Source organism: Meriones unguiculatus, chromosome 19 (assembly GCF_030254825.1).
Source record: "Meriones unguiculatus strain TT.TT164.6M chromosome 19, Bangor_MerUng_6.1, whole genome shotgun sequence".
Taxonomy (NCBI): domain Eukaryota; kingdom Metazoa; phylum Chordata; class Mammalia; order Rodentia; family Muridae; genus Meriones; species Meriones unguiculatus.
This window is the reverse complement of record NC_083366.1, coordinates 24922191-24947806: the sequence shown is the minus strand read 5'-3', so window position 1 is coordinate 24947806 and position 25616 is coordinate 24922191. Positions and strand designations below refer to the sequence as shown.

General features: G+C 40.0%; 1 long non-coding RNA gene across 1 annotated transcript; it reads right to left on the bottom strand.

Annotated features, from left to right (window-relative positions):
- Positions 1 to 12865: 12865 nt before the first annotated feature.
- On the bottom strand, positions 12866 to 24293 carry LOC110558385 (uncharacterized). The gene is made up of 3 exons (XR_002477007.2): positions 24028 to 24293; positions 16269 to 16430; positions 12866 to 15549 (listed from the first exon to the last, which is right to left on the bottom strand). It is a non-coding gene; the product is annotated as an uncharacterized LOC110558385 (long non-coding RNA).
- Positions 24294 to 25616: the final 1323 nt, after the last annotated feature.

Genomic DNA, 25616 nt, shown 5'->3' with positions numbered 1-25616 from the left:
TTACATGATTGGCCAGAGAACAGCCTCAGATATCTTTGCTCAGATGTAGTTCACTTTTGTTTTGTTTTTGTTTTTGTCTTTTTTATTTTTGAATGGTGACTCACACTGGCCTGGTACTTGCCAAGTTGGCTTAGTGACTAGGAAACCCCAGGAATCCACTTGTTTTCACCCCACCCCAATTCTGGGATTACAACTGTGTACTAGCATGCCAGGCATTTTTATGTGGATTCTTGGGATGGAAATTAAGTTCTCATGCATGCATGCAAGGAGAGCACTTCACCAATTGCATATTTCCTCAGATCTGGAACTATAAAACTGATTGAAGAAATAGTTAAAATTGAATTTTTAGGTTAGCATACAAACGAATAGTCTTCATTATGGCATTATCACACATCAGTACTGTAAGTGTTCTTATATATTAGTGGGTTTTTAAAGCCCTATTACAATTATACCATATACACTGAGTTTACTGTCAATACTGTAACCTGCTCTTTAAGTAGCAGAGCTGCAGTGACAGTATCTGTCAATCAACCCATGAGCTTCATATCTCACCTTTCATGGGCAAAATTTCACACAAGATACACACCCTACAGCCCAGAGACTCAATCACTAACTTTAAGATGCTGTTGGTATGGAGACCCCTAGTCTTCAATGAACCTCAATTCAAATGCCTGTTAATTTGTATGTGGATAGGCAAGATGGTTTGAGAAACCTGGTAAAGAACTTCTGGTGTTTATCAACAATAGTGACAGTATTTTCAGGAAAAAAGAAATGAGCTAGTTTTCTCTTTGCTTGTCTGTGAAAGCATGTAGAGCAGAAGTGTTGATACACAGCACATCTATATAGGCAGAAAGATGAAGACACTCTGTTCAAAATCCAAAAGGAACTCTTTACCGAGGCTTTGAAATATATAGACAAAACCACTGAGATACACAAAGACAAGGACACCAGATTCAGTGGGGTGGGAGCAGAGTGGCCTGGGAGACCAGCCTGCACCTGTGCAGACCAGCAATCCACGCCTGTGCCTTAAAAGTAGATGGATTACGGTATAATGAAGCCGGCCAGAGAGATGTCTTTGGTAGTCAATCTGAAGGATGGCAGGATACAAATGGCATCTGGGGAAGCTCTGCCTGGCTTTGGTGTACAGGATGGGATCCAAATGCAGAGAGTATTGGCTGAGAATTCAGCCAAGAGGCTGGTGCAGTAATCCGGTATGAATGAGTCCATAATAACAGGAGGAACCATGTGCTAGGCTAGGTGGAAACGGATTTCATTTCCACTTCTATTTTTGCTTCTGGACTCGAGTAAATCAGGGAGGGCATTGCTACCTAAGTTATATGGCTAGCCCTCTGCGGGTCTAGCATGGTCTTCAGAATCAGACCATGTACATTTGTGTGCCCTAGCTTCTAAGCTTAATGCTGGGTGACCCAACAGAAGGCATGAGATGTAGGACTCTCAAATAGCAAGGGTCTATAACTTACAGGACACAAAGCATGGCTTCTTTTTCCCGTGAACTCCACACATCTCTTTAAGTGGGAGCTTCTTACTGGGAGAAACTCTGGATAATCACACTTTCAAAAAATGAAAATTAGAATTGCTTCCTAACAAACCCTCTTGGATGACTGAGCCTCCTATTTCTCCCTGAAACTTACATAATAAATAATGTGGCAGAACAGAGGAGACAGAGGGAAGTCCTTGCTCCTAAGTGAAAGATAGGATTTTAGTGAAGCTGGATTTTCAGAAGTGGTATTTATTTTATGTTATCATTTACACTTAAATCTGAGAAGTTAACCGAATAATAAAATGTTTGACCCAATACTTCAGTAATTCGTAGAATCAGAAGTTCAAAACAGGGTAGAGAGCCAATCAGCAAACACTTAGAAAAACAAAACAAAACATGCTCACTGTGGTGTGATAACAGTAAGTTCTTTTCCTGAGTATTGTTTTCTGGAACAGGACTAGAGTTTCAAAATGAATTTGCCTTGTTAGTAGCACAATGTTCTACACTTACACCCCAGTAAATATTTTTATAAGATAATACTGAGTGATAGAGGTATTTTGTTCACTAAACCTCTCCCTGTCAACAACTGCAGGCTGACCTCTCACTTGCCTGAAGCTGAACAAACAATGGTGGTGGCATTTGCATCTGTCCCTTCCGAAACACCTTCCTTTTTAAATCTGGCATGGATGACTGTTTCCTCTAACTTAGTCCCAGTTGTGCCAAACCTAAAGCCGCTGATGGTTTCTATTGTTCCTTTCCTTCATAACAAACTCTTAAGGCCAGTTGAGAGCTAGCTCCTGTCTGCAAGACCAGAACAGGGTTTGCCTCCTCTGGCAAAGCTGGAGACTGAGGCTCATGCTGGACGCAACTATGCAAGGGCCATCACGAAAGACCTGACATTTAGGAGCCGGGAGCCAACTCAGTCAGGGAAGTGTTTGTCATATGAAGGCCTGACTCTGGATCCTAAACATTCACATACAAAACTGATCAGGGCAGCACATACCCTGTAAGTCTGGCATTGAGGTGGTGGGGACAGATAGATCCCTGGGGCTTGCTAGCTAATAAATCTATCCAAACTAGGGAACCCCATGTTCAATGGGAGACCTTGCCTCGAAACATAAGATGGAAAACAATAGATGAAGACACTCAATGTCAACCTTTGGCCCCATCCATGCATTTAGGGGTATATGCACTGTATACACATACATACAAAGAAACAAACTCACAAATGTTGGAATTTCCAACATTTTCTTCACCATCTCTTTTATTTTCTCCACTCATTTTTGAGTTATTCTAAATGATATTTAATGGCTCTCTGCTACAGGTTAGCACAATGACACATTGTCTCCCAACAGAATTACTTGGAGAGACTAGAAACCAAAGACATTTTCATAGTTTTGACATCAGCTTGCTGAGGGTCTTTACATCCTCAGAGCCTCAGCTTCTTTATTGTATATTAGGGGAGTTTATAATGGCTCATGCCTGACATCCTCTAGGTTATGAAGCATCGGTATGTAGCAACCATTTTGGGGGAGTTTGCTTTTGTATACCTTGATCATGTACAATAACCAGGTAATGTCTGAGATTAACAGGCTAAATGTCACCATGTAACATCATTATTTTGTCTCCAATATGGAAAAACATAAAGCAGAGGTGGAAAAGTGGCTTTATCAGGAAAGCACTTGTCATACAAGCTGAGGAACTAAGTCTTATACCCAGCACTGAAGTCAAATGTTAGATGCCATGGTGCCCATTTGAACAGCAAGTGTTCAGTGAGTATATTGACAGGGGTATACCTTGAGATCATCAGCCAGTGTACCCAGTGAGCTTTGGGCTCCGTGAGAGACCCTGGCTCAAAAATTTGATCTCTGGCCTTTACACACCTATCTGGATATGTCATATGCACAGGAGTGCACAACCACACAAGCATGGTCAGCCACACATGTGTACATGTGCTCATACACACATACACATACACAGAGAGCGAGAGAGCTCCAAACAGAACAAGAATGCTTCTGATCTGGTAAATGAGTTTCTTTCTCTCTCTCTCTCTTTCTCTCTCTCTGTGTGTGTGTGTGTGTGTGTGTGTGTGTGTCCCTCTCTATCTATATCTCTGACTCCCTCTGCTCTTTGTCTCTCTCTATCTCTCTCCCTCTCTTCCTCCCTCCTTCCTGGATATGAATCTACCTTTGCCATCTGGGAGAGAGAAGCATGTTAATGTTTCTTGAATGTGACTATTTCTCTACCCAGGCACTGTGGAGCACTAGTGTTATCCAACAGGAACATTCCGGGCTTCTGCTCAACCCAGAAGCATCAGGTGTGGACAGCATTCCGAGCTGCATGGCATTCTATTTTTGGAGATCTGCATGGTAAAGGTGGGATATAAATTTAAGTCCATATGCTACAGAGAAATCAGATGTTCCCAATGTGTCTCCAGGACTATTTTTAAAATCCCAGCTAATAATTTACTGACTGACGTTCTGGGGCTTGCCTGGATCTAAAAATAGCTGTTCTGAGCTTTCGGATGGTGGTTAGGGAACAGGACTGGGACAGTGGGAAGCTTCATCTAATAACATCAGTAACATCAAGAAATTTAGCATAAAATTGAATCTGGCTACTCAAGATTTGATTCTGATAAGACAAATTTGACAGCTGATTCCCTATTAATTAAGTTCATAGAGATGTTTTAAAGAAAGAAATAAAGTGATAGGGAACCTGGCATAATCCTTAGGGTTTAAGGCCGAGTCTAAAATTGTGATCCAGGCTTCTTCAGAGCCTATGTCACAGCATCAGGGAAACATCCAAACAAATGGCTCACTCAGGCCTGACAGCTGACCCTCTGCTCAGCTGGTGGGCACCTAGGTGGGGTCAAGGCCCCTGGCCACCAGGGAAAGGAGAAGCTTAGCCATAAGCAGTCTTCACATAAGGCTTCTCTCAAGGCTCTGACACTAAGCACTTTTCACAAATCAAGTTAACTCTAAAGGAGACAAAGAGGCCTCCTTTCTCCCTCCCCAGAGCAAGTCATCCATCATTTAGCCCTCTTCTAGGAATGGAAACAGTTCTGTGTTCAAGGAATTTTTTGATAGCTGATCTTTATTTATCAAAAGCATTGAAATGTCTTGTGTGCTGAAAGTTGACTTCTTAAGGAACATTGGATTAATATATGTATGAAATTCCCATCCTAGGATTTCTTAAATACCAAAAAGCTCATTGAACTAGGAAAATTCACCTTTTTTTTTTTTTTTTTTTTTTTTTTACTTTGCTGCTTCTTTGTATGGCTTCCCTCTGAGCATTTCCACCTACAATATTATGCTATTCTATCTGTTTTTTTTATATAATCTATTATTTATCTATCTACATATTTATCACTAATTTGGGTCTATCAGTTACTTATCTGTCATATATTAAATCAAATATCATCTATTTATCAGCTGGCTATCATGTCTTTATGTTATCTGTTATCTATCATCTATGCATATGTCATCTAGCTACTTGTCTATTTATTGTATATTTATATACTTAACATTTTTCACATATCTATATGAAACTCAATTTACCATCTACCTATTTGTTTATTTATTCATCATCTACCTTTCAGTCATCTGTTTATCTATTTTGCATTTATCTTGTGATAGGGTGAAGTACCAAATTTTCTATTATATTGCTTACTTCATATCCCCATTTATGTTTCTAAAATAGTAGTTTATGTCATATAAAAGTGAGTATTTAGTCTAGGTACACTGTATAGCAAATATTTGATGCTTTTAGAAATACACTAAGAGGTAGAGAGAAGGTGGTGGGGTGAGAGAGTGAGCATGGTTGATACAATTGACAAAAGTGCATGCCTTCAGTAATAAGCATAAGTGACAATGCTTTCTGTGCTTATATCATTTCCCTGCATGGAGACTGTAGATAAATATGGAGCACATTTAAACATTAAAAATGATTTATGAGTAAGAAAATATATTCTCTTTGTCTTTGTGTGTCTGTCTGTCTATCTGTTCATTCATAGTTCAGAAATAAAGGTTCCTGAACCCTACTGGGACCCCAGACTGCCTGGCTCCCTTCTGTATAGCATCCTTTCAAGGATGATTGAAGACATTGGCTTGTGCTTTATGTTTTCCTGGGTCCAGTGAAGTCTAATTCCTGCAACTAGGGTTCTCTCTGGGACAGGTTGTACGAGTATTGCTGTAAGAGATTTCAGATGGGAAATTTATGAGTTCTGGTGCTGTTCCAAATATTTCCGTTTACTTTCATTCAAATGTAGAAATATGAGAAAGCAAATCAAGCTTGTGCTATCAAAGTGTATCAGAGCTAAGAAAATGCTACCAAGTTGTTTGATTTTATAAGGCTGCTCTACAAGAGTTTAACATTGAGTCTAAGTCAATTACAAAGACTATGACTTACATCCTATTTTACCAATGCAAAAAAAAATAACATAATTGGCTAAAAAACATAAGCAGATTTATATGATGTTTAAAGTATTTTGAGTGTTATAGCTTGAAAAATATTATAGTAGCTTATTTTCATTGTATGCAAAGGTTTTACTTAATGTTGCTTTTTCCTTTGCTGTATATTCTCATTGGTGTTATTCCATTGTTTTTATCAATAATAGTTTTGATACAGAATGCTAGGAATGTATTTTATTTTAAACTATATTTCTATTAAATTTACTCATAGTCTTTTTCACAGAAAGAAATGTTCTTCATCGTAAGACATTATATTACCCAATAGTAACATTTTCTTTCCTTGACTGAAAACAACACAGAACATCTCACTTCAGATTAGTCTTCCTTTTAAAAGATTTCAGAATAATGGCTAGAATTCTACTTAAGTCAAACTCATCTTATAAGCCTACATAGAGTAAACTAATTCTAACAAAAATTCAACTTCAACACAAAAACTTAATGTAGACTAAGTTCAGATATCCAATGCGTGATTGTTCCATTCATGTCAAGTGTCTCAAAGATTGATCCTCATGACCCAGATGAACTTCCAAATGAAAAGAGTAAGAAATCATCCCAGGAAATCATACACTGAAAGACAGAATCCTTGGAGAAGTTCCTGCAAAGTGGATCTGCATTGTATAAAGATGACAGCAGGAGGTGAAAGGCATACTGTAGTACAAGGAAAGCAGATGCTTGAAGGTACTCTTATCCAACTTCCAAGGCCTTTGGAAAGATGGTGGCAAGGGGGGTGGTGCATCATGCTATGCCCACATTGTCAGGTCAGTCACCATGCTCAAGGCACTTTGCAATGAATCACAAGCTCCATGGTTAAATGTTCCAACATGTGCTTTTTATATTGTACTGACTACATTATGAATTCAATAGATCTCATCACCATGTGTTTCTTTTAATAAAGCCATTTTGAGAACTAGAGAAAAACACACTCTATTGAAGACAATGTCCTATGAGAATATTTTTCTAGATATTTCAAAAGAAGAAGCATGAATTCAACCTGGGAGTGACCCTAGATAAAGAGTAATGTCCAGATTTTTTTTTTAAACCTTAGAGAGGGAAAACAAATTTAACTAGAAAGGGGTCTTTTGGTGTGGTCCAAAATGTCATGTGATCATATCAGATCTTGTGTAAGAGCACAGTTCTACTGTATACAGTCTTATGCTATCCAGAGCACAAAGAAACTGGGAATATTGGCAGAGGCAGATGCTGAGACTCATTACCTATAATCTCAACATTGAAGAGGTAAAAGAAGGACATGGAGTTTAAGAATAGGATAAATAGCAAATTGCAAAAGCTGGCTGGGACACATGAGATCTTTTCAGAAAGAAAGAAGTAAGGAAGGAATAAAGAGGAGGAAGGAAAAAGGGGAAGAAGGAATGGCGGGCTAAGAGAAGAAAGAGAGAAAGAGAGACAGAGGAAAGGAGAAGGGAACGAGGCAAAGAAGGAATATGATTAACATAACTATACAAAAAGTAAATCATGTATGTAGGAAATGTTTCTATGTTTATTATCTTGGGCCTTTAAATGTTTCTAGTCAATGCTCTGAAGTCAGCATTGTTACCTTGCTGTTGGATCTGTTTTCTTTGAGAGTAGAAAACAGTGCACCCAATGATAAACATTAGCCTGTTGGTTTGCAAGTAGAATCTAATAATGTGTGACCCTCTGTAATCTCAGACACTGCCTCAGCCTCAGTTTCCACATCTAAGAGAGCATTAATCACATCTGTGTCAGTCCCACCAAGAGCATAAAATAACTTGAACACAAGTCGTTGTCTTACTTGTAATCAAGCTTGATTGGGTCTTTGCAAAGGTTTCTGAATATTTGAGCTTCATACCCAAAAAATGATTGGCGGTGAATGAAAGCCCAAACTCCTTCCGACAAAAATCATGTATTAACATGAAGGCTTTGGGGTTGAATAAAAGTTAAGCGAAAATTTTTGAGTTCTTTCTGTGCCTCCTTATCAGATGGTAAAATGGGCCAAGCTGGCATTCGGTGAGAGAACCCTGACCTGAAGAGACTGGGAGTGTAGAGCACAAGTTATCACCAGGAGAAGGGCTCACTTGGTAGAAAAGGAGACTTTGAACTCTCTGGGGGGACAAATTGTCTGGTTCCTGCTGAGTCACTGCCACATTCCTATTTACTATCTACTGCAGGAGCTCTTCTATTACGACATCATCCTTCAAACTTCATCACTTCTAGAATGCCCTCAAGGAGAGTCATAGACAACTTTACATAGACATGAATTCTTTGCTCAGCAGTTCTAGCAGCATTGAATACTAAAAAAAAAAAAAAAAATCAAAATAAAAAAGATTGCTTGCCATTCTCTGCTGTGATTCACACAAAGAACTCTACAAAAGTCAAACTGATTGCCTCTGTAGGTTGAGCTATTATTCATGGTATCAGGTAGTACAAGCCTGTGTAGACAAAAAGGAATGCATGCTGCTCCTTGAGTCATAGGTCTGCTAATCGCTGTCTGTCTGAGCTGCGACCACCGTGACTCATGCGGCTGAGCGCTGCTGAATGCATAGAGATACCCAGCCACCAGGAGACGACTCAGAGGTGCAGCTGGCAGCGTTGTCAGGCTGTTCAAATAGAAGACAGTTTATAAACCATGGGGGAGGGGGGCTTCACCCATACCATACACACTTTTCTTCACTTATCTCCATAACCCAGTAGATACTCTCATGTTTCATGTCTTCAGCGGCGTCCTTACCCTACGTGCTCAGGTTATTATTAATTTGGGGTAGAAATAACCTGTCTCCAGGCTAAGCTGAAAGACACATTAAGCAACAAACCTGGTGACTTGGCTGGCTTATCAGGTCCCGAACTTCAAAGAAGTGCTGAGGAGCATTTGCAGTCTAGCTACCAAAGTCCTTCAGGTTGTTTGCCTGGCTTATCCGGGGGTTCCTGATCTTAAGACAGCCAGAGATGAGATTAGCTGATTTGGCTCCGGTTTGAGCCTTCACTTAAGGCTGTTATCAGCAACTCTCTCTCTGGGTCTGGCAGAGCATCTGGGCTCCTAAACAACCACATTCCTTCCCATTGTCACGATTCTTAAGCTGCTGGAATCCTAACCCACCAGGACTATCTTTGAGGGGAAAAGGTATGAAAGAGAAAAAGGTTTCTTACTGGCTCAAAAGTGGATTCCACAGGGTCAGTGATAGTTAGAAACCTCTAACTATTTAGTGGATGAAAGAGCATCTGGATTAAAATTTTAACTCATACAACACAATGGGGCCCAGTGATAGTAGAAGAGAAATCCTTACAGGAGAGAAAACAAAACAAAACAAAACAAAACACAGGAATTGGGCAGGTGGCTCAGGCTGTGAAGAGCTTGCCTTACAAATGTGAGGCCCTTGAGTTTGCTCCCTAGAATCCATATAAAACAAACAAATGTGTGTGTGGTAGTGCACACTTGTAATCCCAGAGCTGGAAAAGTACAGACAGAGAGCTCTACCTTGGGCTCTCTGGCCAGCCTGCCTAACCTACTTGGGAAGTCCTAGCTCAGTAAGAAACTTTTCTCAACGGTGTCTGAAGAATGGCCTCTGAAGAATGGTGTCCAAGTGTCATCTGGCTTACACACACAAACACACACACACACACAAATGCAACTGCATATACAGAGGTACATACAGAGACACATTCAGACACATGAGAGGAAAACTCAAATTAACCAAGGACAAAGGAATGGCCTTTTCTGGAATTGCTGCATATTTGCAGAGGTCACCATTTCCCTAAGGAGGACCTGACTTTGAAGTTCATAGTCTGGTCAGGGATCCAGCGGTCCAGTCTGGTCAGGGTCTTAACGTTTTGTCTAGAGAGAAGCCCTTTCCAGAGGAGGCAGGATACATTTTTCTATTTATTTTTCCCATTATTATGTTAATGTCTTTAATTGGTTGATCAAGTGATTTTTTTCCCAATAAGTGTAATTTCTTCTAAAAGAAAAATAGAATTCTCTATTATTCATCTTGCATGAATGTCTGAAGCTAATTCATTTACCAAAAAGCAAACACCAAGACTGTTTGTAGCATGACGGTGTGCACATCACCTTTAGGTCGTAATTAAACTCACAGAATGAGCTTCTCGATTTCCTGTCACAAATGAAGGACCTCCGTGAAGTCCTGCACAGGTGCTTGGACCTCTGAAGGTCCTGACTGCCCACAGAGCTTTCTGTATTGCGGGATTACCATTTCCAACATACTTGCTTTTAAAAGCCAACCTCCCAAGAGAATGATAAAGAAAAAGTCAGCCGCTTCATCACTGTTTGGTTCTGCTGTTATTGAAACTATCTATTTTAATTATTTCAATCAATGGAGTTATTATATTTATTCTCTGGAACTTTAAGCAAATGGAATAATGTGAAAAATCCAATAAACATGTGAAGGGAAATGAAAAACGGAGAACACTGTGTTTTCTTAACCAAAAAAAAAAAAAAAAACCAAACCAAAACAAAACAAACCCAAAACTGAAACCAAGAACAGCAGCATTTGTGAGTGTTTCTCGTCTCCTGCTTCCTTGTACTGGTTTTGCAGAGGTAGTTGGTCAGTTGGCTTTGTTTTAGAGTACAAGGTCATCATGAGTCTCTGCACAGCCATGTGATTTCTTCAGGTATTAAATGTCACCCTGTGGTGGCTGCATTTGGCCATTTGCATGCAGCTTTGCAACAAAACAGCAGTATCCTAGATGTTCCTTCTGCGAGCTACCCATGCATCTGCATCTGTATTCTACATGAACGATTGCCCTTCACAGTGGAAAGGATGCTGCTGCACAATGGAGGGGTCCTAGTGGGCCTCTGTGTGTCTTTCATGTCAGGGACAACCAGATCAAACAAAAACCCCACCTTCAGCTTTAAGGCAGCAGAAATACAATCTTAAAGAGTGTGTGGTTGGGATGAGGATGTGCATGCATGTTTTTTTGACACACATACAGAGGTCAGAGAACAATTCTCTGTTTTAATTTTCAAATGCATTTTTGTTATTGTTTTGTTTTGTAACAGAGCCTAGTACTGGCCTGGATTTTGCCACATACATTAAGGTGGCTGACCAGCAAGCTCCAGGGCATCTTTCTCTGCCTTTCTAACACTGGAATTCAAGGGTGCATTTAACATGTCTGGCTTTTTATGTATTTCTGGGAATCAAACCTATTCCTCACATTCATAAGACAAGAACTTTACCAAATGAGCTCTCTCCCAGACGCACAAAGTATTATTAGTGATGGATCAGTATTTCCAAGCAGCACCAACAAGAAATCATTTTGTTTTGTTTTGTTTTTGTTTGTTTGGTTTGGTTTGGTTGGTTGTTTTTGCCATGGCAACAGCAAATTAGCTTTTGAAATAAAAGGGACTACTTCAGCATTATTCACAAAACTGTCGTTTGTCATCATTAGTAGAAAAGGGTGATTCTGAGAAGCATTGAGCTAACAACCCTCTCACCATGCTTACGCTTCTCAGAACCCCAGAGAACAAAATGACTCAGCAGACCTCTCATTGCAGGTGACCTCCCTCATTCCTGCTCAATTGGCAGTGCAAAATGGGGTGTCAAGTTCCAGCAATCTTCAGACCCTAATTTGGAGGGAAGACAAGAAAGGAAGGAATGAGAAGGACCAGAGAGAGGGAAACAAGATGAGCTGGAAAGACATAAAAGACTGAGAGATGTAGGAAAGAAAACAAAAAGAAGAAAGGGAATGTGGAAAAGTGCAAAGTCAGTTTTGTTGTTTAGAGACAAGGTCTCATGTAGCACAGGTTGCCCAAGAACTGGATGAAGCTGAGGATTATGGTGACCTGGAACTCCTTATCTTCTTGCTTTCATCCTTGGAGTACTGAGTCTACAGGCTTGTGCACCATGACCTTGGTTTCAAGTAAGCACTAGGGATTAAATTCCTGGGCCTGTGGTATGCTATATCAGCACTCTACCTGCTAAGACACCTGCCCAGTACAAAACAACTTTTGGGTATCAATTGCACAGGAGTAAATCGTACCCCCAAAGCTTTCTCTCATAACCCTCTGATGACATAGTTAGAAGTATATTTTCAGTAGTGTGGCCAAGTCGCCTAAAGAGTATCTGAATCCATAGGCTGACTTTCAAGCCTGAATATGGAAAAAATGCAGGAGAGAATCTCAACAGGAAATTGTAGGACTAAGAGATGCTAGAGAATAAAGAGAAAGTCCTAAAGGTGTGAAGTCTGCTGTTAAAAGAAAACAACAGAAGATGAAATGATATGTGATTGTGATGGTCCCTGAGCTGGCTCCTATTTGACAGAAATTTTAGGTACAGGTATGATTTAGGAGGAAAAGGGAACACATACATATTGTGTGTATGTGTGTGTGTATACATATTTGTGTATATGTATGTATGTGTATATGTGTGTGTGTGCATATGTATGTATACATATATATGTTAGCATGTATGCATGTATGTATATGTTCTTCCTGCCCCCATGTTGTCCCAAGCTCTCCAGTGTTTCTGGAGCTGAGAAGTTTGTATACATCACATTCTACTCATTTGAAAATATGCAAGGTTGTGTGTAACACTTCTCTAAAGCCCACTGAGAGCCAGAGCCAACATCCTCCCAGAAACTTCCTGCCCCTTCCCTTTCCTCTCAGTTACTCAGTTACTTTCCTTGGGAAGAGAGCTAAAATTCAGGACAGAGCCACAGACCAGATTCTTCGGGTGCTGACCTCAAGCAAGATATGGCTAAGGGTCAGAGATATTGCATTCTTGGTTGCTTTCAAGGTTGACTTAATTAAGATAACAGCAATTTTTAAAAGATGAGAGGTTTTGATATTTTTATTAATTTATTTAATTTGTATTTCTTTTTTAATTAAATTTTATTTTTTTATATTACTTACAGTTTATTTACTTTGTATACCAGCTGTAGCCCCCTCCCTCATTTCCTCCTTCCCTTATCTCCTCCCTGCCCTTCTCTAAGTCCACTGATAAGGGAGGTCCTCCTCCCCTTCCATCTGATCCTAGCTTACCAGGTCTCTTCAGGACTGGCTACAATGTCCTTCTTTTTGCATTTCTATAGAAGATTCCTCACGCTTCTCTCCCTCCAGTCTCTCCCTCTCACTTTTTCCTTTCACTTCGAAAAAAGAGGAAGCTTTCAATAGATAGCAAACTCTCTTGGTATATCAAATTGCAATAAGTTCTCCTATTGAGGCTAGACAAGGCATCCCAGCTAGGGAAAAGGGATCCAAAGGCAGGCAACAGAGTCAGAGACAGCCTGTGCTCCTGCTGTTAGGAGTCCTATATGAAGACCAAATTATACAACTGTTACATACGTGCAGAGAGCTTTGGTCTATCCCATGCATGCTCCCTGGTTGACAGTTCCATGTCTGTGAGCACCTATGGGCCTAGATTAGTTGATTCTGTAGGTTTTCTTGTGATGTCTTGACACCTCTGGCTCTTTTAATTCTTTTTCTGCCTCTTCCACAGGATGTGGAACATTAAGCTCCACTTAATGTTTTACTGTGGGTCTCTGTATCTTTTTCCAAAAGTTGTTGGGTGAAGCTTCTCTGATAATGGTTATGCTAGGTTCCTGTCTCCAAGTATAGAAGAATGTCATTGATATTGTCAGGGGTCAGCTCGCTATCTCTCTCTTTGAATGACTCTCAAGCTGGACCAGTCATTGGTTGGACATTCCGCAATTTCTGCTCCAACTTTACCTCTGTACATCTTGTAGGCAGGACAAATTGTGAGTCTAAGGTTTTGTGGCTGGGTTGGTGTCCCAGTCCCTCTATTGGAAGTCTTCTCTGGTTACTGGAGATGGCTGCTCCATGTTACAGATTCTCCATTGCTAGGAGTTTAGCTAGAGTCATCCTCGTAGTTTCCTGGGAGTTGCTATTATCCTAGATGTCTAGCTCATTCCAGAGATAACTCCTCATTCCTGTTGTCTCTCCCAGTACTCACTTCCTCTGTCCTATCCCCACCTGATCCCTCCTGTTCCATCCCCACCCTAACCCATGTCCAGCATGACACCTTGTCTACTCATAATGTCTATTCTATTTCCCCTTCTCAGTGAGATTCATGCCTACTCCCTTTGAGCCTTCCTTGATACTTAGCTTCTTTGGGTTTATGGATTGCAGCATGGTTATCTTTTACTTTATAGCTAATATACCCTTATAAATAAGTATATGTGTGTCTTTCTGGGTCTGGGTTATGTCATTCAGGATAATCTTTCTAGTTCCATTCATTTGCTGCAAATTTCTCGTTTCATTATTTTTAATAGTTGAGTAGTATTCCATTGTATAAATGTACCACATTTTCTTTATCCATTCTTCAGATGAGGAACATTTAATGTTGTTTCCAGTTTCTAGCAATTACAAATAAAACTGCTATTAACATAGTTGAGCATCCTCGTGGTATGAAGGAGTACCTTTTGGGTATATGCCCATGAGTGGTGCAGCTCGGTCTTGAGGTAGAAATATTCCCAATTTTTTAAGAGACTTCCAAATTGATTTCAGAATGGTAGTTCAAGTTTGTAGTCCCACCAGCAATGGAGGAGTCTTCCTCTTTCTCCACATCCTTGCCAGTTTGTGCTGTCACTTGAGTTTTTGATCTTAGCCATTCTGATGGGTGTAAGATGGAATCTCAGAGTCATTTTGATTTGCATTTTCTTGATGACTAAGGATGTTGAACATTTCTTTAACTGCTTCTCAGCCATTAGAGATTTCTCTGTAGAAAATTCTCTGTTTAGATTTGCACCCCATTTTTAATTTGTTACTTGATTTGTTGATGTCTAGTTTCTTGAGGTCTTATATATTTTGGATATTAGCCCTCAGTTGCATGTAAGGTGGGGAAAGATATTTTTCTATTCTGTTGGCTGCTGTTTGGTCTTTTTGATGGTGTCCTTTGCCTTACAGAAGCTTTTCAATTTCATGAGGTATCATTTATTAATTGTTGATCTTAGTTTCTAAGCTGCTGGTATTCTGTTCAGGAAGTTATCCCCTGTGCCAATATGTACAAGGTTCTTCGCCACTACTCTTTGATTTCTAAATATCATCTGGAGAATTTTGAGGGTACAGGTGAATAAAATCAGATGTTCCTTAGTCCTGTTAAAGATCCTGGGAGATTGGTGACAAAAGCTTCAGAGAAGAAAGAAGTGTGGTATCTTTCACCATTTCCATCCTGAGAGAGCATCTCACTTCACCAAACACAGTTTGGGACTCAAACAAGTACTATTTCAAACCAATTATTTGACCCTAAGTATTAAATAGAACATCAACGACTAGTGATGGCCAGTCTCTTCTTTCTCAAGAGCAAAGAAGTATACTCCCTTTTCTCTTTTCCTTCTACCTTTTGTTACTTCCTCCTTCCTTTCTCATTTCCTCTGTCCTCTTTCCTTCATCCCTCCTTCTTCTCTTCCTCTTTTCCTTACTTCTTCTTTCCATATGTTCTTTCTTTCATTCTTTTTTTTTCTTTCCTTTTTATTTTCATTTCCTTCAACTTTTTGTCTGATTTAGAAATATCTGAGGACTTTCAGCTTTCCCGAATCTTCCTTTGTCAATTTGTGTTCCAACCACAGCTCCATGAGCAGTTGAAGTGAGAACTTCTTCCATATATGACTTCTGCATTTGGTCTCAGACCTCTGGTTATGCATGAGGTTGTGGGAGAGATTGCACATACCATTAACATAAAGTCTCCCCTTAAAGCATTCTCTTCTCCCTTTTGGAGCCCCCCCCCCAATAAACTGGAAACCTCTATCAAGGCATGGTTGTCTCCGAATTCCCCTGCTGGAAGACACACGGAGAACCTTGTTGGTCATGATGCAGTTGTCAGTCATTAGAGCTGCATAAAAATGCCCAGAAGCTGGTCTCAGCAATAATTTTGTAACAGGAAATGAAAGACGGAACCCATGGTTTCAACCAAATTAGGGCAGAACTGAAAGTCTGCAAATAAAATTCACAGATCCTTAATCACAGCTTTCCCTCCACTCAAGCTAAAGAAACACACAGTTCTCTAAGAGACTGTTTTTTTTTTTTTTCAAGAGCTCTTGAGTCATCTTGGTTTCTGCTTCTTGATTTAGAATTGACTCCAAGAGCAATAAAATGGTAACTGCACCACGTTCCCCTACTTTGCATGGAATGCACCAACTGTGAAGATTTTTATCCACTAAAAGTCTCAATTGGGAGACTGTTTACCTTATATAACCTGTTTCTATTTTGTTCAAGATTCTTTGCTGGCACTCACTTATACACGAATACATGGCAGTTGGCTGTTTCACACAGAGCCTTGCTATATAGCCCAAACTGGCCTCAAATCAATGTGCAGTTCAGGCTAAAGTTGAACTCATGACAATTCTCTTACCTCATGCTCCCTAGTGCTGGGATTGCAGGTGCAAAACACCACACATGGCTTCTTCATGTGTGTTTTGAGAAAAGAGAACTTTGAATCCAACATTGTGTGTCACTGTTAGATGAAATATCTTAGGACTTTCCTCAGAAGTAGGTGGGCATATATTAACAGTGTCTGTTGGAAGGAATTTTAGACAATAAATAAATACATTTGAGGGCCGGGGAAGTGGCCTAACAACTTCATTTAGATCTCTGGACTCCACAAAATAGCTAGGAGAAGAGGAATATATTTGCAGTCTCAGTACTCATACAGAGAGATGAAAGACAGACAAAGAAGAAGAAGCAGCAGCAGCAGCAGCAGCAGCAGCAGCAGCAGCAGCAGAAGAAGAAGAAGAAGAAGAAGAAGAAGAAGAAGAAGAAGAAGAAGAATCATCCTGAAGCTCCTGAGAATCCATTCCCCAAAGAAATCTTCTGACCTTCACATGTGCACTGTGGCATATGTGTGCCCATATTCCATTCATCTCACACACACACACACACAAAATAAAAGTTAAAGAACCACCGAAGTTATCGACAATTCAAGACAAGCCGGCTCATCCATGTGAATTCCCTATCTCTTGTGATTGAGTCTTCTACTTGAGGTACTCTTACCTTTAATCTGTCAAGTTGACATCATCAGAAATGATATGTGCAGGCCACTTTTTTGCAAATCTCTGAAAATTCATCTTTGCCTTTTTAGCCTTTCTGCAAAACACTGCATTTTGCCAAAGACGAGACTGATCACTCCTAGCTTTCTATCGTCCCTGCCTGGAAAGCTAAGAGTTATTGTGGAAACCTTGGAGCCTGGCACCGCCCTCCAGCCTGTCCAGCAGAGTTTAAGCTTGTAATTTGCATATGATCCTCCCACCGACCTGCTCTTCCTTGTATTAATATTTTGTTTGTTCATTTATTTTTCTCTTCATTGAGAACACAGCAAGTTGGGACACTGCAAATGAGGAGAAAGCTCCAAGCCCCAGCTTGCAGGCTATAAACATGGCATGTAAAATATTTATCATGTCAATATGTTTTAATAAGCATTCATTATTTATTGGGACTCTGAGTGCTTAGGCAATACTACAATTAACTTTGCAGATTTGATTGGTTTTGATTGGAGGTCATTGGAAGGCAAACTTACACTTGTCTTAGCAGAAGCAGGCAGGACAATCCAATGGATTGAGGCCCAAGAATGTTTGAGCAAGTCACAAATTCTCTGGAAAATGAAACACTAACGGCTCCTTAGTTGAACTGACTAGAACATAAAGTAACTTTGTAAAAGCGATTAATGAAACTACCTCCCAAACAAATTATTGCTGAAAAAAATTAATTTCTGTGATGCTAATCTGCATACCTAGTGCAAAAGAGTTGTCACTTCTGTGATTGTAACTCACTGGGCTCAAGATCTAACACACTAAACAGAACCTGTAACAGAAAGACAGTGAGTGTCACTTTTCTAGTAATGTTTCCCCCTGTCTAGTTATTGCCATCCATAGCATTATTTTCCCTGAGTAAGTCTTTCTTTGCCTCTAGAACAACTATCTTCTGTAAACATCAAAGGGAAGGGAATTGGTATTTGCCGAGCACATGTGCATTTTGGGGATAAAAGAATTTTCCTATACTAAGAACACAGATAGGTCAAGTGCAGCTGGTTGCACACCAACTAGAACACAGGTCTCCAGCTCCACATCTCTCTGTCCATCCAAACTGCCTCCTATGAGGTAAGACATTACTCAGAAATATATATTCAGAAGGACACTCCTTGCATTTCTATTACCCTTGTCAGCAGAGTTTTTCCTTTTCCAGTAAGGAGGGTGTGGTGTCTTCTTGTACACATACCTAGGAAGTTAAAGCCTTGGGAATCCTGTCAGGCTGTCTTTGCTAGAGCTTCACAGATTTTCCCAGAACAGGGATGATGAGCATTGAAAGTACACATGCTCACTAGACGATCACACCCAGGTAGCCTTCTTCTGACTCATGGACCATTGTGGGGTGTGGGGTGAGGTGAATCACCACATTCTTCTTCAGTCATCCTACACAGACTGGTCTCCTTGGCTTGAGAAGCCGGTCTATGAATAGCATCTACCCTTGCAGAGATACATTAAGACAATGGCATTCTACAGTCAGTCCAGCAAGGTCATGGACACAGCAGCTGTGGAAAGATCTCAATGGCAGAATCATAGTCTGACATTTAATTCATGAGAATTGGGATATTTGAGTGTGAAGGAATTGAGCCTAAGATGTGATCAATAATCCTTATCTTCGAGGTGATGTTAAAGAGTAAATTAGGACTGCATTCAGTAGGCAGACTATGAGGTCACTGTGATAAAATGACCAAGATCTCGAGCTTCTGTGGGGGAGGGGGTTCTCACAGCTTGATGAATAGGAAAAAAAATAGTTTGTATATTATCATCTTACATTATTTAAGTTTGATTTCTCTTTTTATTGTTGAAATGTTGCAAAAGGATTTATTATCACCAACTATACAAAATCTTGCTAGCATCTTCTGTACTGACTTTTAGTAATCTCTGATGGAAACTAATGGCACAAGTTCAATAAACATTAGCCAAGTTTATAAAAACATGTGGAAATTAGTGATAATTCTTCACATTTGCTGAACAGACACGAGGGGTCTTCACTTGTGTTTTACAGACTTTAGATAGACAAGAATATATAATTAGTCCGCTCCTATACCATCTACTTGTTCTTTGTTTCTGGTCCTGGTTGCTGTTGTTTGCTATTGCTGCTGCTGTAGTTTTGAGGCAGGGTCTGGTGTTGCCCAGGCTGGCTTTGCACTTCCTTGGTAAATGAGGATGATCCTGAATTTCTGACCTTCTGATCTTTACCTACTAAGTTTTGGAATTACAGGCATGTAGTGATTATTCCCAGTGCTATCACAAGCAGTGTGGGCTTGGTCAGGCTCCTCATCAGTGTTTCTGACAGCCACCAATAGCTCAGAAGACAACTTTGATAACAGAAAGGCCCTGAATAGGCTCTACAGCAGACTCCAAAGCCCTAACATAAAGGGCAGTAGTCAAGCACTTGGCATATGTGAAGCCCTGAGTTCTAGCCTCTGTGTATACGTATGCACAAGAGCACCCTAAAATAGAAAAGACACAACCTGAAAAGTAACAACATGTTCCCTTATTCTTCTCATGGATGCTCCAGCACTGAAGATGCTCAGCAAGCAACAGAATATGTTTTATAGTGGTAGTTTTTTTTAGTATAGAAAAATCCCTGTTCGAAATTACCATCTAGCTGTAAGAGTCAAGTGAATTGTAACATTTCCATTCTTTTATTGATGATCACTAGTGTTGGACAATAAAGGTAAAAGTGTGTTAGTGGAGCAAAGGATTCTTTGGTGCTCACAGATGGTGCTCACTCCCATACCTCATCAGTAATGTAGTGGCCGTGGCAACTGATCGTTGGGATTACACAGAATACAAGGTAAGGGTCATTGGTTCCTAGGGATATGTGTGAAGTGTGTGTATAAAAAAACAAGGAGTATACAAGGTAATGGCCCTTGATTCCTAGGGATATGTAGAAATAAACATGTAAAAAACAGGAAGTAACCATGGAGTTTGCAAACACTGCAAGGTAGGGTGAGAGTTAATACTGTCAATTTGTAGTACAATCATTCATCACAATCAATCAATATTGATTGATTGTATAGTACAATACAATCAGTACTGATTCTTTGTTTCCTAAGTATGACTCACCTGATGTTTCCAAGGCCACAGAAGCTGTGACAGAGAGGATTCCATAGGAAGCAAACAGGAAAATGAGCGAGAAGGCTGACATTCCCATCTCAGCTCTGACACTAACATGACTCTTATTGCGTAAGATGAGATAATATTCATAGTTCAAGTGCATGGGAAATAATAGAGATGCGAGTACTGGCACTAAAACAGGTGCAGCAGCAGAAAGCCATCTATTCACTTGACTCTTTTCGTGGGCCACAGTTCTATAGGAGTTACATATTATAGCTGAAGAGTCTATGTGTTACCAATACTTAGGATTGAAATAGAAAATGAAGTAGGATTCTTTGTCCACTGGGTGTTGGGCTCTTGACAATGGGTATTCTTTTATACCAAGCTGAGCTTTAAAATCCAATGCAGTGGCCTCATGGCTTTGAGCATCAGTATGGCATCTCATATAACCTCATCATATAAACCTAAGAGGTGGGTATCATAACCTCCAGTTTAGGGAGAAGGAGGCTCAAGCTTCCTCAGTAGAAGTTACTTCAAAAGTACTCACAGAACTGAGTATGGAGGTTCATGCCTGCATCCCCAGCACTTGGAAGGTTGAGGCAGAGAATCCTGGGTTCAGCTCCAGCCTGAACTACATGGAGACTTTGTCTCAATAAACAAATAGGAATGAGGGGTGGGGTGGGACAGAGAAGATGATTCAGCAGAGAAAAGCACTTGCAAGCTATGTGACACCGGTTTGTTTGATCTCAAGCCCTGTTAAAAACCAGATATGAAGGAGGACATCTTTAATCCCAGCACTCCTAAGATGAGCCTGTAAGCAGAGACAGGAGAATGCCATAGAAGCTTGGGAATGGAGGGGCAACCAGGCTGGAAAGCACAACGCAAACTCAGAAACAAGGGACCCTGGCTTAACAAGCCGGGGGGTAAGAATTGATTCCTTAAAGTTGTGTTCTGAACTCCACACATGCTGTGTCAGACATGTTCCCACATACACCCATAGACACATACACACACATCCACATGGAAAATGTATTTTACAAAAAGCTAATTATGTTCTTATGGTTAATAGCTTTTGGAACTGCCATTGGAATACAGAACTGTTTGCTTCTGAGACACATTCATCTTTCCTCTCAACACCTGCAAAAGACACGCACTTCACCGCCCCTGAAGCCCCTGCATGTGAGTCTTTGTTGCTATAAATGTCGCTGAAGTCATAAAAACAGTAAGGAGAAGGCAGGTGCTGCTGCGACCCCATGCTGGGAGTGGACAGAGAAAGAAAAGTTTAGAGGCAAAGGGGGTGTTTCACCAAGACAACACCCATCCTGCTAGTGTGCAAGTGCAGATCTGAACTAAGCTTGGCAAGGGCCATTCCTGCAATTATTCTGTGGCTGCCACTTTCAGTGTTATATTTAGGCAGTAGCAAGAGATGGTGCCCTCCAGGTGGCTTTTCCTTTGTTAAAGGTCCCGAAGACCAACTGTCATCTGAACTTTGTTCCATCCCTCAACCCCAGATCTGTCTTTCCTTCAGAATGGCCTCTCGGGATATAATAGTTCTGGCAATGGCTTAAATTAGAAATATACTTCATAGGCTCAGGCATTTGAATACTTGGTGCCCAGTTGGTTACATGCTCTTTGCAACATTTAGGAGGTACAGCCATGCTTAAGGGAGTATGTCACTGGAGGCTTTGGGAGTTTAAAGCCTCACCCTTCCTCCAGCTCACTAACTCTGCTTCATGATTGCAGTTGGGGACATGAGCTCTCAACTTCCTGCTCTGGCTACAGTGCTTGCTGCTTATGGCCATGCTTCCCTTGCATGATGGCCTCTTATCCCCATGGAAACATAAGCCAAAGTAAACTCTTTCATTTATATCTTTTTTTTTTTTTTTTTTTTTGGCCATGGCATTTTATCATAGCAATAGCAAAGTAAACAAAACAATTAACACGTATTGTCCTCCTGGGTTATAGGAACAAGGACAAGTACGTATTCAAAACAGAGAGTTTGCCACTAAAATCAGCTAGTATTTAGTGACATAAGTATCATAGCCGAGTCCTCTTCTGCCAGAAATACCTACTTCCCCTTTAAGAAAAGAACCTCCTTAGCAGGCTGATTATAAAACTATGACTGATCACATGTGACTAAGAAAATCTTCTCTATGAACAGAAGAAACTATATCCTAGGAGAATGAAAACAGGCAGATATTTTCAAAGCGAATTGCAGCAACACTAATTTTTTCCACCATTTTCAGGGTAGCTAGCTGGGCTGAGGAGGCTGGTACAAGAATGGAAAGTATTTGCTGTCTAAGAAGAGTGAAGGGCTCCAGTCATACTGAGAATGCCAGTGGTATTGCTTGTAACTTAACCAGCAGAGCTCCTCTGGATTTGTGTACCAAGTCTAAAAGGTTATTTTTGAAAGGTTTCCTGTTTCACCAAAAAAGTGAAATTACAATAATCTGAAGCCTGTTAAATTATGATGCTGTGTCTGCTCCGGCCCCTAGGCTCTAGCACATAAGCTGAGATCTCCTTCAATAGATATTTCCCTATGAGTGGTCACAAAAGTTGACGGAGTTCGAAAAGAGTCACCGAGGGTAATGAAGCATATGTGAAGGTCCTTACGGAAGGAACATAGCTCTTATTAGCTGCTCAAGTGAAGCTGGAGGGTGGACATGTTCTCGGGGTGTCGTGGACATCGGGAGCTGTAGCAGGTGCTGGCACACAGGTGTTTCCACTTAATCCATACACAAAAATACCCCTGTACAGATTTCATCACATAGAAGCAGATGCAGAGATTTCAAACCTGAGCAGGGATACCCTTTTGTCTAAGAACAAAAATGAGCTCTGTTCTTCCACCTTAAACCACACACTATGTCATGTGATCATTATTGGAAAAAGACTACATGAGCTTTACAATGCTTTGATTTAAAAGAATACACGATAAGGAATGACAGCTTAATCATCCAGGTGACCCTCGGTTTAAAAAAGTAGAAGGAAAGGAAGAAAAAAGGCAACTTTTTTTTTGTTTTAACATAGTAACATTAACATCAAGTGACTTACAGATGAAAAGCAGGAAAAGGCACCAGTTTGTGAAATGATAGGTTTGTGATTTGTCGACATTTGACTAGTCATCTGGGAACAGCCAATTTATTCCTCATGTGCAGAAGAATCGTATCTGGGATTAAAAAGGGGTTGCACTAGGTGGAGAAGAGATGCCATCAAAACACTTGGTGGTTTAAATTTTAATGACAAGCGCAGAATCTGCTTTAATAAGGTTTAGACTGTGATTCCCTGAGTAGCTACTTCCATAAGCATGGTGCTCATCCCACATCCCGGAGTGAGTTCCTGGTCTGGAGGATAAGTCTTTCTAATTAATACACAGCTGAAGCAGAGAGAAGCAGAGAGAGCTCATGTGAGCAACATTGCCTGATGGAGACAACTGTATTACTGCTATTATTGTTATTATTATTGTTGCTGTTATTATTGTTAATACCGTATTACTCAGAGCCAATGTGATAGCTTTGTGGATCTCCTTCATCATTTTCCTCTGACCTTTAGCTATTTTATCCCCCCATTGCCTTCCCATCAAAGTTGAAATGGAAGAAAGAAGAATATAAAAACCCTCGAAGAGGGTTTGATCTCCTGGAGCTTGTGATGATTAAATACTGATTGTCAACTTAACATGATCTAGAATCACTGAAAAGGCATGCTGGGTATGCTTTGTGGAGGGTTGTTTATATTGTGTTGACTAAGGTTGGGGTCCCCACCTTAAATATGAGTGAATCTATACCACGGTCTGGGGTTCTGGACTGAATAAGAAGGAGAAAGTGAGCTGAGCCTCAGTACTCCTCAGCCTCTGCTTTTTAACTACACATGCAGTATGACCAGCTGCCTCTGACTGCTGCTAACACAGCTTCCCTGACTTTATGAACTATAAGCCAAATAAAACTCTTCTCTCCTTAAATTGCTTTTGTCAGGCCTTTTGTCACAACAGCAAGACAAATAACCAATGCAGAGACCCTCTAGGTAAATACCTACCAGATATGGATCTAATTCTTTGGATCAAATGAGTTGTGTTCTCACTGGAGGTCTCTCTTAAGCTGGATATGTTCATTCTGTTGTATCAAGAGTAAGGAGTGACAGAAGCAGATTCATTCATGCATGCATGCAATGAAAAATACTTCTAGAAGTTGAGGAGTCTGCGATGTCAGGCTATATACACATAGTTCTTTGATCAAAGATATGCAGGTTCTAAGTTAAAAGAAAGAAAAATGAAGGACTCCAGAGCCTAGAGAGAAGCTCAAAGAAGGGATCCCATAATGGATCGGAGTTTTGTGTCCATTCCTGGAAAACTATGGTATTTATGCAACGATGTGTCAGAAAAATCACTGTGATTCAACTCTACCTAAAATAAATTAAAATAATTCTGTTTATATCTTCTATGGTTCTATACTGAGTATTAGTTGGCAAAAATTTCAACATTTGTCTAAAAGTAGGAGCATTCGTAGGTCACTTATTCTTACAGGCATAACTTCTGAGCCACAGAGTGTGTTGTGTCCCAGAATGAATAGTCTCAGTGATGTTATCCAATGAAGTCATATCAGTCAAAAGGAACTGTAGGTATAATGGTGAGGATGCCATCGGTATTTCGTCTAGCATTATTGTCATCATCGTCAAAAGCAGAGAACATTTACTGAACACTGAGTCTCACGAACACTGTAGCATGTGGGCTCTTGCCACACACACTTCCTTCCCTTAGGTGGAACAGGACAAGCTTTGTACCCATGCATTGCAAAGGATAAAGGAAATCAGGTTATCTCATGCTAAGTAACAAATAAGATGCAAATAAGAAGCAAAGGGCTGACATACAGTGATAGGGTCTAAAGCCTAACAATAGAGCTCCAAATATAAATGAAATCTGAGGAAAAGAGAGAATATCCCAATCAGCCCACAAGCTCTGTTTCTGTAGTGCATGGCTTCTTGAACTTTTCCCCCTCATGATCCCATTTTACCTAAGAAATTTGTATGCTACACTAGATATACAGGCTTATAAATTTAGAATACAAATCAAACAATTATTGATAATAAATAATTAGAAACAATTATTTGGATACATAATATATAATAACATAAAAACAACATATATAACAACATAAAATACATATATAACAACATATGTTATTTTATTATTTATCAAAGATGAAAGCAAACTAATGCATTAATTATCTTCTATTTTTTAACATAGTTAAATCTTAAATACTTAATATTGTGCACAGAGTACTTTTGATGTTTTCCTAAGATGATCAATATTTTGATTTTTATAACTATCAATGTTGATAATGTTGCTTTGCGTAAGTGTGTCTCACAGAGGAGAAGTATATTTAGGGTCATTTCAGCAATTATTGGAAATTCAGTCCTAATCTCAAGCCAAAATTAGATGGAAATTTTTCATGAAACTCAGGTCAGTGATTCAAATAATAATATTCAAAACTAAGCATTCTAACACAATGGAGTCCAATGATATGTTAATTTCATCTCTACGTGCTAAGGAATGACCGTATGAAGTTATTAAAAGCTGCTGATCTTTGTAATTAAACCATTGTGTTTCTGTTACAGCAGAAAGCTCT